This window comes from Manis pentadactyla, chromosome 10 (assembly GCF_030020395.1).
Source record: "Manis pentadactyla isolate mManPen7 chromosome 10, mManPen7.hap1, whole genome shotgun sequence".
Lineage (NCBI taxonomy): Eukaryota > Metazoa > Chordata > Mammalia > Pholidota > Manidae > Manis > Manis pentadactyla.
The window spans coordinates 25,007,500-25,022,794 of record NC_080028.1 but is presented as its reverse complement, the minus strand read 5'-3'; the positions used below and the strand labels follow the sequence as shown (position 1 = coordinate 25,022,794).

Here is a 15,295-nt window from a genome sequence, read left to right as displayed (position 1 = left end):
CTAACTCAGTCAGCTTTGGTCTTCTGAATCACAATTCTCTTCCCACAAAACCATGGGGCCTATTAAATTCTGCTTATTGATCTAAGCTTTCCACAAGTCTCCAGATGTAACAAATGTTATTTAGTGAAGAACCATTTCAAGTTCATTCACCACAGCTCTGGCTGGCTCTATTAGTTGTAGAGAACTCAAATGGTAATTATTATTTAATAGCTTTTCTGCCCAGAATAGACTAATGTTTAACTGACCCAATCAATTTTCACATGTCCTTCACACACACTATGACTCAATATATATTTATCATGTATCTCCACATGAAAAACAATCTGCAAGTTATAATTTGCCAGCACTCAAAGGGAAAAATAATTATATTGTATGCCTTTTTAAGTTTACCAATACGTCAAATGTCTGCCTTAAACCAAAATGTGATTCAGTTAAAATAGACAGATTGAACACCAACACAGAGACACGCACTGCAATTTCATCAGGAAAATCCCTATAGTCCAGTGCTAATGTTTTGAATGGTTGCTATGTTATACTGCAATTGTGTTACGGGCAACAACTAAGAAGCTAGGACAGCAAGTTCACTAAGAAATATCTGAATCAAACCAAGATTGATAGAAGTACTCTGAGACTTAACTTCACCTTTTTATACCTTTAATTGAAGTAACTCTTCATCATAAGCATCAAAGACAGATTTACAGTGAAACTGTAAAAATTACCTATAATTTATTTAAAGGCATATTTTGAGAGTGCCCTTCCAAAAGGAAATAGCTAGGTTTAGGTTTCCCCTAACACTATGAATTTGAATCCAAAGGCAATGTGAAGTTATGATATACAGAAAGCAAATAACTAGACACTTCCTTAATTTCCTTCTTACTGAATTATATCTCAGTTAAATGAAAAGAAAAAAAATACACAGAGAAGACAAGTAGTGATTCTATAGCATCTTACTATGCGGATGGACAGTGACTGTAATGGGGTATGTGGTAGGGACTTGATAATGGGGGGAATCTATTAACCACAATGTTGCTCATGTAATTGTATATTAATGATGCATACATACATACATACATAAATAAATAAATAAAAATAGTGCTAAACTACACAGTCTGTGATCGCATTTTCCAGAGAGGCAGTTTGGATGGAAAAATATAAAACTTATGAGAACTGCTATTTTATGAGGGCAAAATGAAAGTAGTGACATAATTTCACAAATTAAGTCTTGACCTGGTAAACAATAAAATGGAAGGGTTAAAAAGGGGAGAAAGGGACAGAAGGAGGGAGGGAGGACAAGAGGGAGGAGAGAGTCAGGGGAAGCTTTTTCTTTTTTTTTTTAACTACAGTTCTACTAAGGAAGAGCCAGGAAATTGACCAAACTCCCCAAGCCCACTGGGGAGTAGCATGAGCAACCCTGAGGGAGTCCTTACTGCTAATATTGTCATGGGAAAGTCTCAAATATTCACACTTTCTAGGAACAGAACCTTTCCTTCTGGTCCCAATGAATCCCCTCTTTAATCCCATTTCTTATGGCCTACAATTACCCTTCCTCAGTTCCTCCCACAAAAATTTTCTTTTACTTCTATTACACTATGGGAGGAGAAGAAAATAAAAGTAGAAATGCGCAACCCTCATCTTTAAGAAATATTTATTCAGCAATTTCTATTTGGAAGAGCCTGATGATACAGCTCACTGAAATCTGACGTCCTGCCTTTAAGAAGTTTACAATTTAGTTAGGAAAGTAAGACATACTACAGAAATAATGATACAATATTAAGTATAAATATTAAATATGTATGACTGACAAATAAACGTTATAGAACTTCAGAGGAATTCAGAACATGTAACAAAAATATGCCACTTTGGTATCTTGACTATTTTGAGTTAAAGGCATTAGAAAAATAGCAGGTGCAAGAGGGGCACTCTGACCCTTTTTCTTCCTTAGGACAAGAATAAAACTCCCATGTGAAAGGTGCCCTCCCTGTACCAAGGAAGATAATCTTATCAAGAGAGATGGGGAATGGAAGACAAGAAATCTGTGCAAACAAAGCTTATTAAACTATTCCTTATCTTCCTACTCACTTCTCAATTTACTACTCCTAGCCCAATACCCTGTGTCTTGTCAATTATACACAAACTTAATGCTTCCTGTCTAAAAGTTTTCTATTCTGGTCACTTCTTCAAGTCTTTATTTTCCTGTAAAGGTCCCCAAGTCTACATTTAAAAAATTTTAAACTTATATGCTTTTTCTCTCTTCATCTATCTTAAGTCAATTTAATTCTTATGCTCAGCCAGAGACCCTAAGAGGGTAGAGAATTTTCCTTTCCTCCAGGAGTCACGGTGGAGTAGACTAGACCTTTGCAGCATGAAAGATTTTGAAGAGTTCAGATTAAGAATTGTGAACTTTGTCAGCAGGAACGACTACTTCTGTAAAATTTTTTCACATAAATACATACACATACATTCCCTTAAAGTACACAGAGATTAGACAATTTGAGAAAACTAGCCACTGAACATTATGAATGACAAAGTTAAAATAAAACTCAAATAGGCAAAGACAGCACCTAGAAAATACACAAAAAAGAATTCTGACAATTCACTAATCTTTGTAAGATTTCATTCTTCTAAGCTTCTTGAATTAGAACTTCCCATGACAAAATGCTGTCTTCTGATTACTAAGGATTTTATCACACAACATGAGTCATTCTGGATTTTTCTTCTCTGCTTGTCTTGCCCAACTATTGAATATGCCATTACTTGAACATCAGCATATGGGAAAGAAAAAAAGAGGAAAGGGCTAAAATGAAGTCTGCGGATTTTTGCAATACAGTAAGGGTACAATGTAAAGAACATTAAATTTCAAGTTCCAGTTACCATTACTTAATTTGTCTTCAAAGAAGACATTTGGTCTCAGTATCAAAGGTTCTTACATACTTCCTTATATATAACTTAAAAAGTTATTCCTTTCAAAAACTGCAAAAAAAGAAAAAGATGCAATGAACACTATTTGCCATACAAAACAGTTCCATGAGTGGAGAAAGAGTGGAGTTATAGGCTAAACCAAGGCTTAACCTACCATCTATGCTCTGTGTAACCCTAAATTGGTATTACTCTATTACTTGAAAATTCCTGGGTTTAGTTTGCACACTTCATCTGGTTGAAAAGAAAATACTCAAAGGAAGGGGAATATCAGATATACACTGTCCTAGGGTAACTAGGACAAAAAACCAAAGGGTAACTCAAATCTGCAGCTCTCTGAAGAGTTCTGTAGGACGCTTAATTTAAAACATTCTAATAATTCTAAACAAAATGAGTTTGAAATCAAACAAAAGGTGAGTATTAACTGTAACCACTTACAGGCTACAACCTCTGAATTTAGAGGATTCTGAATCCAGATAATTGTAGGATAGATACATTTAATTATGCTCTAGTTGAATATTAAGCTTGTTTACAGAGATGTTGCTTAGTAACAGAAGGTTGCTTTAACAACCTACTCAGTTTTAGAGCAACTCAGTATTTTGTGCTCACAGTCTGAACATATTATGAACTAGACTACATAAGAAATTAAGAACAAGTTTCTTGTTATCCCAAACATCTTTGAAATTTTGTAATTTTGTAAATAGCTTCTTCATTACAAATAATGTGACCAAAGGCTTTTAAAGAATGAGCATTTTTAAGAGCTACGTGCCCGTTTATTATGGTAAAAAGTTGAACACGAAGGATTTATCAGTGTCCATTTAAGCCTGGCAATCACTGACACATTCTAGATGTTACCTCGGTGATGATGGCCATCATCACTGTTAAAACTGTCTTCAGAATCAAGGAATATGATACCACGTTTTTCTCAACACAAATTAAACTGGAGGTACCCCACGTTTAGCGAGTTACTAAACCGGCCATGCAAGCACCACGCTGGAGTGCATCAGAAAGCTCCATCAAGAGTTTAACTCGTAACAAAGGCGTCTCACAGCCTTTGTTCTAACACCCGCTCCGATTACTTTACAAGAAAAATAAGCAAGAATTCAGGGGTCAGTTGTCAAGAAAAAACGAATATTCCAAAACACGGACGAGACAGCATCCCTTACAAACAGGTTACGTACCAGACTCACACACTGTCCTTGCAACGTGCGCACAGGAAACTTGGTGACCGGTGTTCTGGCAGCACTTGCCACCGGGGGACACCTCCACAGCTGCAACCACGGCACCCACTCGGCTCTTCTCGCAGGAGCATTGGGGCTAAGGGATACGGTCCCATACGCGGGGTGGGGGTCCAGCCCGCCACGCCTGGAGAGGTGCCGGCCGGCGCTGACGGCGCAGGCTGGGGAGGAGGAGCAGCCGGAGGGCCGAGAGCGCCGGGGCTCCCACCCCGGGGGAATCGGGGGTACCCGGGGGAGCTCCGGGGGCAGAGCGCGGCGGCGGCGCTCCTTCCCGGCGGACGGGACCTCTCCGGGGTGCGCAGCCAGCCCGTAGCCGACGTGTAGCCAGGACGCCAATCGCCTCCCGGTCACCCGCGAGCCCCTCCGCGGGCTCGGTCCCGAGACCTCAGGGCGCAAGGCAGGAAGTCCCGCCCCCACGCCGACGTCACCGACGCCGCAGCCGGAGGTCGTTAGAGGGAGGCGGTGAGCGGGCCGAGGCCGGAGTGGCGGCCTGCAAGCGCGGGAACGCGGGGCTGGGGCGGCGCTACGAGCGCTCTCCGCGGGGACGCGAGTCCTGAGCGGGCGAGAACCGAAAATCCGGGACCAGGCACTTGCCTGAAGGAGCCAGAGCGGCGCGCGTGGCTGGGCGGGAAGCCGATCTCCCTCGCCGGCCCCGCACCGCAGCGTCTTCGGAGGTTTTTCACCTTCCCGCGCTTCTCCTTCCCTCTGCCGGCCCTTCCCACACTCTTTCTTACCTGAGTGCGCCGATGGTGGCCCTGACGCCGCCGCCGCCGGCCTGCCTTGGGGCCCGACCGGGCAGACCGCGTGGGCCCCGCCGTCGCCCAGCCTGCCCCGAGGAGTGGCCCAGGTCAGCGCCGGGGCCCACGAGCGAATCCTTGCCCAGCCCCGCGCGTCCGGCCGCAGATCTCGTCACGTCATTACCTCAAATTCAGGGCCCACTGGGGATAACACTGAACTATTTATCTTCTGTTTCTAAACTAAAGTTGGAAAGGAGGGTACAGGTTTTTGAGAACTTCAGTTATATGCCAAGAGCCGAAATAAGTAGGGTTTCAGCTTTTCAGAATACGTGGGACAAGAAAGAGATACCCTCCCTTCTCCCATGTTTGTTGAGTGCCTTGCTTTGGGTTTTGATTCTCACTACACTGTGAAGCACAGCTTATTTTTACCCCCAAAGTGAACATTTTGGGGCTCTAGTTATGATTAGGAAGGCAACTGAGGTATGACTTTTTTTTGTTAAAACGAAGAAAGCATTAGATGGGACAGTGAATTGGGCAATGGAGTGTTAGATGGATTACATAGATAGGGAGATATCTTAATATACAATTCAGAAATAAACTGCTGTGCATGTAAGAGTATTTTATAGTAGCTCATTTGCTGAACATTTATGTGTCGAGTACCGGAGCAATTTTCGTGTTATCTTATTTAACCTTTTGTAACATAGGTGCAATTATTATCTCAATTTTACAACATTATGCAGAGACTTCCTGGCAAGTGTTGAAACCAGGAGGTCTGACTCCAGAAGTCTCAGTGGTAATCAGTAAAGTATACATTACAAATCACTGGTCACTGGGAAAAAGATTATCTGAGAAATTGCTAACTTGGGGACAGGCTTTATATCTATCACATTTCTTAAATACCAGATGAATCAAGAATTTGAAAGTAAAGAATGAAACCATAAAGATACTACAAGAAAGTCAAGGTATCTTTATAATCTTGAGCTGAAAAGAGCCTTTTTAAATATAAAAGAACCGGAAACATAAAGGAAAAAGTTGATAAAGATTAACCACCTAAAGTTTGTAATCTCTGTACACAAAGTTATAACTTTCTACACACAAATAATGAACCATTAGAAAATAAACTTGTTTTATATGGAAAAAGAAGTAAAAATATTTCTAATGTACAAAGAGCTCTTAGAGTATCAATTTAAAAACAAAATTGTCAAAGGATATCAAGACATCCTAAACCTAAACCAATAAAAACAAACACCTAATTAGAAAATGAAAAGGAATAAATGAAATAGAAACTAGAGAAGAGGAATACAAAGAAGCGGAGGCACAGAGAGAAAAAAGAAAAGGAAAAGGAAAAGATGTTCAACTTAAAGAAGAGATCCCTTTTGTCTATCAGTTGGCATTGGGATATGGGGATTACTTCTGTGAACCACTGGTGTGTAGTTCAAAGTGGTACAACCTTATTTACCGAAATTTAACATAAGCATTAGCCTTTGCTCCAATGATTGCATTTCCTAGTCATTCACTCTAAGGAGAATAACAAAAAGGAAACAGATTCACAAGAATGTTCCTCATTCCCTTTTTTATGACAGGTGTTTCTAAAAATATAAGTGCCATCACTAAGACACAAATTATAGTGCATGCATACAATGAGCCATTAAAAACAATGATGTAAATCTATTTACATGAAAATATATCCATAGCATATAGGTTGTTTTTGTCCCAGATAAAAGCAGAATACATATCAGCATGAATATCCGTATATATGTGAATGTAGTTGTACAAAGAGATCTAGAAGGATGTTGGCCAAAATGCAAGAGATTTATTTTATATTTTGGACTTTTCTATCTTGTTTGAGTTTTTTTTATAATGAATATGTCATTTTTACAAAATGAAATTGTGTTTACTTTTTAATTAAAGTTATGCCAGTGAAGTGGGACCAGCTGACTATAGACCCTCACAGGTAGATAACCAATGTGTTATCTAGAGGTGAGCAGTCTGACTCATCACTTAAATATGATTCTGACTCCCCAGATTAAATGGGTATCCTTCCTTTGCGTTCTCTGTGTGCCTGTCACAGTATTTGTAACACTTGACCATTGTATATAGTTCCCTCTTTATAAATCACTAGACTGCTCCTACTATATATATATATATATACACACACACTCACACAGAAACACACACACCCTTTTTCTGCCTGTTATGTAGTTCTTTTCCCCTGATTCATTATTTGTCATCTACTTTATTTTTGTGTGAAAAGTTTTAATGTAGTCAAAATGCTAATAGACATATAAATGTTAAAGGGATAGTTACAAGAACTTTATGCCAATAAATATGACAAGAAATGGACAAATTCCTGAAAAATATGAAAAAAACCTGATACTTAAGAAGGAAAAGACAATTAAATGGGCCAATTTTTAAAAATTGAATTGTAATAAAAATCTTCCCACAAAGAAAACTCCAGGCCCAGATGGCTTCACCAGTAAATCTTACCAAAGAAGATAATACACCAGTCCAACACTATTTCTGAAAATAGAGCAGGAAGGAACACTTCCAAACCCATATGACCAACATAATCCTGATACCAAAACTTCACAAAGACATTGTACAAGAAAATTACAAACCAATGTGCCTCATGAATATGGATTTTTAAATTCTTAATGAAATACTGGCAATTGAACATTCTATACAGGATAAGATACCGTGGCCAAGGAAAGTGAAGTTTAATATTGAAAAGTCAGTGTAATTCACCACATTGAATTGAATGAAATAGAGAAACACATTGTATGGTTGAATGCATAAGTTAAGTAAAAGCCACATATTGTATGATTCCATTTATATAAAATGTCCAGAACAGGCAAATCCATAGGGAAAGAAAGTAGATTCATAGTTATCAGGAGCTGAGGCCAGAGATAATGGAACATGACTGCTGATGAGTATAGGGTTGATATCTAGAGTGAAGAAAATGTTCTGAAATTACTGATGATGGTTGCACAGCTTTGTGAATATACTAGAACCACTGAATTATACACTTGAAAAGAGTGAATTCTATGGTACATGGATTATATCAATAAAAAATTTGGAAAGAAGTAAAACTGTATTCATAGATAACAGTGGAAACAAAGAAGTATAAGTTCACAGACAACATTATTATATACATAAAAAAGCCTATGGAATATACAAAAGAGCCACTAGAACTAATAGGTTAATTTAGTAAGTCATAGGATACAAGGTCAGTATACCAAAAGCAATTCAATTTCTATATACTAAGAACAAAACAATATCATTTATTCATTTAGGAAATGAAGTTGAAAACCCCATTTATAATACAACCAAAAACATCAGAAACCTAGGAATAAACAACAAATATACAGGACCTCTATTGAAAACCATAAAACATAGCTGAAGAAAATTTTTAAAAGACTTAAGTAAACCGAAAATATGTCATATTCATAATGGGAAAACTCATCATTAAGCTGCCCATTCTTCCTAAATTGATTTGTAAATTCAACCCAATCTCAAAATTCCAGCAGGCTTTTTTAAAGACGGAGGCAAAATAATTATAAAATTTATCTAAAAAGGTGAAGGACCTAGGATAGCCAAAAAAAATCTTTAAATAGAACAAATTTGGAAGACTTACACGACCTGATTTCAAGACTTTTATAAAGTTACCGTAAGCAAGACAATATATTATTTACAGAAGGATAAACTAGTAAATAAACATATTTGAGTCTACAAGTAGACCCACACATATAATTCTTATTACTAAGGCACCAAAGCAATAAATGATGAAATTTTTTAAACAAATATTGTTAAAATAATTGGATATCTGTAAGAAAAATTAACTTCAGCCCTATTTCATTCCAAACACAAAGGTGGCTGATAGGCTGAATGTTCAACCCAGATCCATAAAACGTCTAGAAGAAAACACAGAACATTTTAGTAACTTTGTAGTAGGCAAGTATTTCTTTATATCGAACATAAAAGGTGCTAATCATAAAAGAAAAATTTCACAAAATGGACTTTATCAAAACTTAAATTTCCAGAGACATAAAGGCAGCATTATTTTACAGAGTGGGAAATAATCACCACAAATGTATCTAGCAAAGGACTTGTATCAAGAATATATAAAGAACTAAAGTTTAAAAAATTATGAACAGAGGGGGATCGGAAGATGGCAGTGTGAGTAGACCAGCGGAAATCTCCTCCCAAAACCACATATCTATGAAAATATAACAAAGACAACTCTTCCTAGAATAAAGACCAGAGGACACAGGACAATATCCAGACCACATCCGCACCTGAGAGAACCCAGCGCCTTGCAAAGGGGGTAAGATACAAGCCCCGGCCCGGCGGGAGCCAAGCGCCCATCCCCCCAAATCCCAGCGGGAGAAGAATAGGCAGAGCAGGAGGGAGACAGAGCCCAGGACTGCCGAACACCCAGACCCAGCCATCCGGGCCAGAGTGCAGACACACTGCTTGCGCAGGGAGCCTTGGATACTAGGGAATCAGGGCAGCAAGAACAGTGAGCGGGCACCGGAGGCCTGGCGCCGGAGGACACCAGAAAAGCGAGGGACCATTTTTTTTTTTTTTTTTTGCTGTTTTGTTTTGGCGAGCTATTTTTGGAAGTCTTAAAGGGATAGGGATCCCAATACTAGGGAAACAGGGCAGCAAAACCGGTGAGCAGATGCCTGAGGCTGGCGCCGGAGAATAAAGAAAAACGAGTGGCCACCTTTTTTTTTTAATTTTTTTTTTTTAATTTTATGATCGTTGTTTTGTTTTGGCGGGTGCTTTTTGGAAGTCTTAAAGGGGCAGGGCGCGACACTTAATCCAGAGGTAGGGAATCCGGGGATCTCTGGGCAACCTAACCCCTGGGCTGCAGGGAGCAGGGAGGCCCCTTACGGAGATAAATAGCCTCCCAGCCGCTACCCCTCCAACACGACACCACCACTTTGGAGGAGCAGCCCGAGCCAGGCCACACCCACAGCAACAGCGGAGATAAACTCCATAGCAGCCGGGCAGGAAGCAGAAACCCTGTCTGCGCGCAGCTGACCAGCACAAGCCACTAGAAGTCGCTGTTCTCCCAGGAGAGGAGGGCCACAAACCAACAAGAAGGGAAGTCCTTCCAGCCGTCACTCGTCCCAGCTCTGTAAACTAACCCTATCACCATGAAAAGGCAAAACTACAGGCAGACAAAGATCACAGAGACAACACCAGAGGAGACAGACCTAACCAGTCTTCCTGAAAAAGAATTCAAAATAAGAATCATAAACATGCTGACAGAGATGCAGAGAAATACGCAAGAGAAATGGGATGAAGTCCAGAGGGAGAACACAGATACCAGAAAGGAGAGCACAGAAATGAAACAAACTCTGGAAGGGTTTATAAGCAGAATGGATAGGATGCAAGAGGCCATTAATGGAATTGAAACCAGTGAACAGGAATGCATAGAAGCTGACATAGAGAGAGATAAAAGGATCTCCAGGAATAAAACAATGTTAAGAGAACTGTGTGACCAATCCAAAAGGAACAATATCCATATTATAGGGGTTCCAGAAGAAGAAGAAAGAGGAAAAGAGATGGAAAGTATCTTAGAAGAAATAATTGCTGAAAACATCCCCAAACTTGGGGAGGAAATAATCGAACAGACCAGAGAAATACACAGAACCCCCAACAGAAAGGATCCAAGGAGGACAACACCAAGACACATACTAATTAAAATGGCAAAGATCAAGGACAAGGAAAGAGTTTTAAAGGCAGCTAGAGAGAAAAAGGTCACCTATAAAGGAAAACCCATCAGGCTAACATCAGACTTCTCAACAGAAACCCTACAGGCCAGAAGAGAATGGCATGATATATTTAATACAATGAAACAGAAGGGCCTTGAACCAAGGATACTGTATCCAGCATGACTATCACTCAAATATGATGGTGGGATTAAACAATTCCCAGACAAACAAAAGCTGAGGAAATTTGCTTCCCACAAACCACCTCTACAGAACATCTTCAGGGACTGCTCTAGAAGGGAGTACCCTAGAAAGAGCACAGCACAAAACACCCAACATATGAAGAATCGAGGAGGAGGAATAAGAAGGGAGAGAAGAAAAGAATCTCCAGACAGTGTATATAACAGCTCAATAAGCGAGCTAACTTAGGTAGTAAGATACTAAACAGGCTAACCTTGAACTTTGGTAACCACGAATTTAAAGACTGCAATGGCAATAAGTACATATCTTTCAATAGTCACCCTAAATGTTAATGGGCTGAATGCACCAATCAAAAGACACAGAGTAATAGAATGGATAAAAAAGCAAGACCCATCTATATGCTGCTTACAAGAAACTCACCTCAAACCCAAAGACATGTACAGACTAAAAGTCAAGGGATGGAAAAACATATTTCAAGCAAACAACAGCGAGAAGAAAGCAGGGGTTGCAGTACTAATATCAGACAAAATAGACATCAAAACAAAGAAAGTAACAAGAGATAAAGAAGGACACTACAAAATGATAAAGGGCTCAGTCCAACAAGAGGATACAACCATTCTAAATATATATGCACCCAACACAGGAGCACCAGCATATGTGAAACAAATACTAACAGAATTGAAGGAGGAATAGACTGCAATGCAATCATTCTAGGAGACTTCAACACACCACTCACCCCAAAGGATAGATCCACCGAGCAGAAAATAAGTAAGGACACGGAAGCACTGAACAACACAGTAGAGCAGATGGACCTAATAGACATCTATAGAACTCTACATCCAAAAGCAACAGGATATACATTCTTCTCAAGTGCACATGGAACATTCTCCAGAATAGACCACATACTAGGCCACAAAAAGAGCCTCAGAAAATTCCAAAAGATTGAAATCCTACCAACCAACTTTTCAGACAACAAAGGCATTAAACTAGAAATAAACTGTACAAAGAAAGCAAAGAGGCTCACAAACACATGGAGGCTAAACAACACGCTCCTAAATAATCAATGGATCAATGACCAAATCAAAATGGAGATCCAGCAATATATGGAAACAAATGACAACAACAACACTAAGCCCCAACTTCTGTGGGACACAGCAAAAGCAGTCTTAAGAGGAAAGTATATAGCAATCCAAGCATATTGAAAAAAGGAAGAACAAGCCCAAATGAATGGTCTAATGTCACAGTTATCGAAATTGGAAAAAAAAAGAACAAATGAGGCCTAAGGTCAGCAGAAGGAGGGACATAATAAAGATCAGAGAAGAAATAAATAAAATTGAGAAGAATAAAACAATAGCAAAAATCAATGAAACCAAGAGCTGGTTCTTCGAGAAAATAAACAAAATAGATAAGCCTCTAGCCAGACTTATTAAGAAGAAAAGAGAGTCAACACAAATCAACAGTATCAGAAACGAGAAAGGAAAAATCACAACAGACCCCACAGAAATACAAAGAATTATTAGAGAATACTATGAAAACCTATATGCTCACAAGCTGGGAAACCTAGGAGAAATGGACAACTTCCTAGAAAAATACAACCTTCCAAGACTGATCCAGAAAGAAACAGAAAATCTAAACAGACCAATTACCAGCAACAAAATTGAAGCTGTAATCAAAAAACTACCAAAGGACAAAACCCCCGGGCAAGATTGATTTACCTCAGAATTTTATCAGACATACAGGGAAGACATAATACCCATTCTCCTTAAAGTTTTCCAAAAATTAGAGGAGGAGGGGATACTCCCAAACTCATTCTATGAAGCTAACATCACCCTAATACCAAAACCAGGCAAAGACCCTATCAAAAAAGAAAACTACAGACCAATATCCCTGATGAACGTAGATGCAAAAATACTCAAAAAAATATTAGTAAACCAAATTCAAAAATACATCAAAAGGATCATACACCATGACCAAGTGGGATTCATCCCAGGGATGCAAGGATGGTACAACATTCGAAAGTCCATCAACATCATCCACCACATCAAAAAAAAGAAAGACAAAAACCACATGGTCATCTCCAAAGATGATGAAAAAGCATTTGACAAAGTTCAAAATCCATTCATGATAAAAATTCTCAGTAAAATAGGAATAGAAGGCAAGTACCTCAACATAATAAAGGCCATCTATGATAAACCCACAGCCAACATTATATTGAACAGCGAGAAGCTGAAAGCATTTCCTCTGAGATTGGGAACTAGACAGGGATGCCCACTCTCCCCACTGTTATTTAACATAGTACTGGAGGTCCTAGCCACGGTAATCAGACAAAACAAAAAAATACAAAGAGTCCAGATTGGTAAAGAAGAAGTTAAACTGTCACTATTTGCAGATGACATGATACTGTACATAAAAAACCCTAAAGACTCCACCCCAAAACTACTAGAACTGATATCGGAATACAGCAAAGTTGCAGGATACAAAATCAACACACAGAAATCTGTGGCTTTCCTATATACTAACAATGAACCAACAGAAAGAGAAATCAGGAAAACAACTCCATTCACAATTGCATCAAAGAAAATAAAATACCTAGGAATAAACCTAACCAAAGAAGTGAAAGACTTATACTCTGAAAACTACAAGTCACTCTTAAGAGAAATTAAAGGGGACACTAAGAGATGGAAACTCATCCCATGCTCATGGGTAGGAAGAATTAATATCGTCAAAATGGCCATCCTGCCCAAAGCAATATACAGATTTGATGCAATCCCTATGAAACTACCAGCAACATTCTTCAATGAACTGGAACAAATAATTCAAAAATTCATATGGAAACACCAAAGACCCCGAATAGCCAAAGCAATCCTGAGAAAGAAGAATAAAGTGGGGAGGGGGATCTCACTCCTCAACTTCAAGCTCTACTATAAAGCCATAATAATCAAGACAATTTGGTACTGGCACAAGAGCAGAGCCACAGACCAATGGAACAGACTAGACAATCCAGACATTAACCCAGACATATATGGTCAATTAATATTTAATATTTGATAAAGGAGCCATGGACATACATTGACAAAATGACAGTCTCTTCAACAGATGGTGCTGGCAAAACTGGACAGCTACATGTAGGAGAATGAAACTGGACCATTGTCTAACCCCATATACAAAAGTAAACTCAAAATGGATCAAAGACCTGAATGTAAGTCATGAATCCATTAAACTCTTGGAAGAAAACATAGGCAAAAACCTCTTAGACGTAAACATGAGTGACCTCTTCTTGAACATATCTCCCCGGGCAAGGAAAACAACAGCAAAAATGAACAAGTGGGACTATATTAAGCTGAAAAGCTTCTGTACAGCAAAAGACACCATCAATAGAACAAAAAGGAACCCTACAGTATGGGAGAATATATTTGAAAATGACACATCCGATAAAGGCTTGACGTCCAGAATATATAAAGAGCTCACATGCCTCAACAAACAAAAAACAAATAACCCAATTAAAAAATGGGCAGAGGAACTGAACAGACAGTTCTCCAAAAAAGAAATACAGATGGCCAACAGACACATGAAAAGATGCTCCACATCACTAATTATCAGAGAAATGCAAATTAAAACTACAATGAGGTATCACCTCACACCAGCAAGGATGGCTGCCATCCAAAAGACAAACAACAACAAATGTTGGCGAGGCTGTGGAGAAAGGGGAACCCTCCTACACTGCTGGTGGGAATGTAAGTTAGTTCAACCATTGTGGAAAGCAGTATGGAGGTACATCAAAATGCTCAAAACAGACTTACCATTTGACCCAGGAATTGCACTCCTAGGAATTTACCCTAAGAATGCAGCAATCAAGTATGAGAGAGATCAGTGCACCCCTATGTTTATCGCAGCACTATTTACAATAGCCAAGAATTGGAAGCAACCTAAATGTCCATCGATAGATGAATGGATAAAGAAGATGTGGTACATATACACAATGGAATACTACTCAGTCATAAGAAAAGGGCAAATCCTACCATTTGCAGCAACATGGATGGAGCTGGAGGGTATTATGCTCAGTGAAACAAGCCAAGCGGAGAGAAAGAGAAATACCAAATGATTTCACTTATCTGTGGAATATAAGAACAAAGGAAAAACTGAAGGAATAGAACAGCAGCAGAATCACGGAACTCAAGAATGGACTAACAGGTACCAAAGGGAAAGGGACTGGGAAGGATGGGTGGGGGGAGGATGGGTGGGTAGGGAGGGATAAGGGGGGGGAGAAGGAGGGGGTATTAAGATTAGCATGCATGGGGGGGTGGGAGAAAAGGGAGGGCTGTACAACACAGAGAAGGCAAGTAGGGATTCTACAACATTACCTATGCTGATGGACAGTGACTGTAAAGGGGTTTATAGGGGGGACCTGGGATAAGGGAGAGCCTAGTAAACATAATATTCATCATGTAAGTCTATATTAGTGTTACCAAAAAAAAAAAAAAGG

The 15,295-nt window shown here is 39.3% G+C and overlaps 1 protein-coding gene across 6 annotated transcripts in view; it reads right to left on the bottom strand.

Annotated features, from left to right (window-relative positions):
• Nucleotides 1-4,751, bottom strand: part of CEP83 (centrosomal protein 83) — a 154,217-nt gene extending 149,466 nt beyond the window's left edge. For 3 of the 6 annotated variants that reach the window (XR_008991949.1, XM_036891049.2, XM_036891048.2), the window contains exon 1: nucleotides 4,098-4,751. The gene's annotated coding sequence lies outside the window, so the exon portion shown is untranslated. The remainder of the gene's footprint in view (nucleotides 1-4,097) is intronic. The other 3 variants (XM_036891050.2, XM_057486510.1, XM_036891052.2) reach the window with 2 other exon arrangements.
• Nucleotides 4,752-15,295: the final 10,544 nt, after the last annotated feature.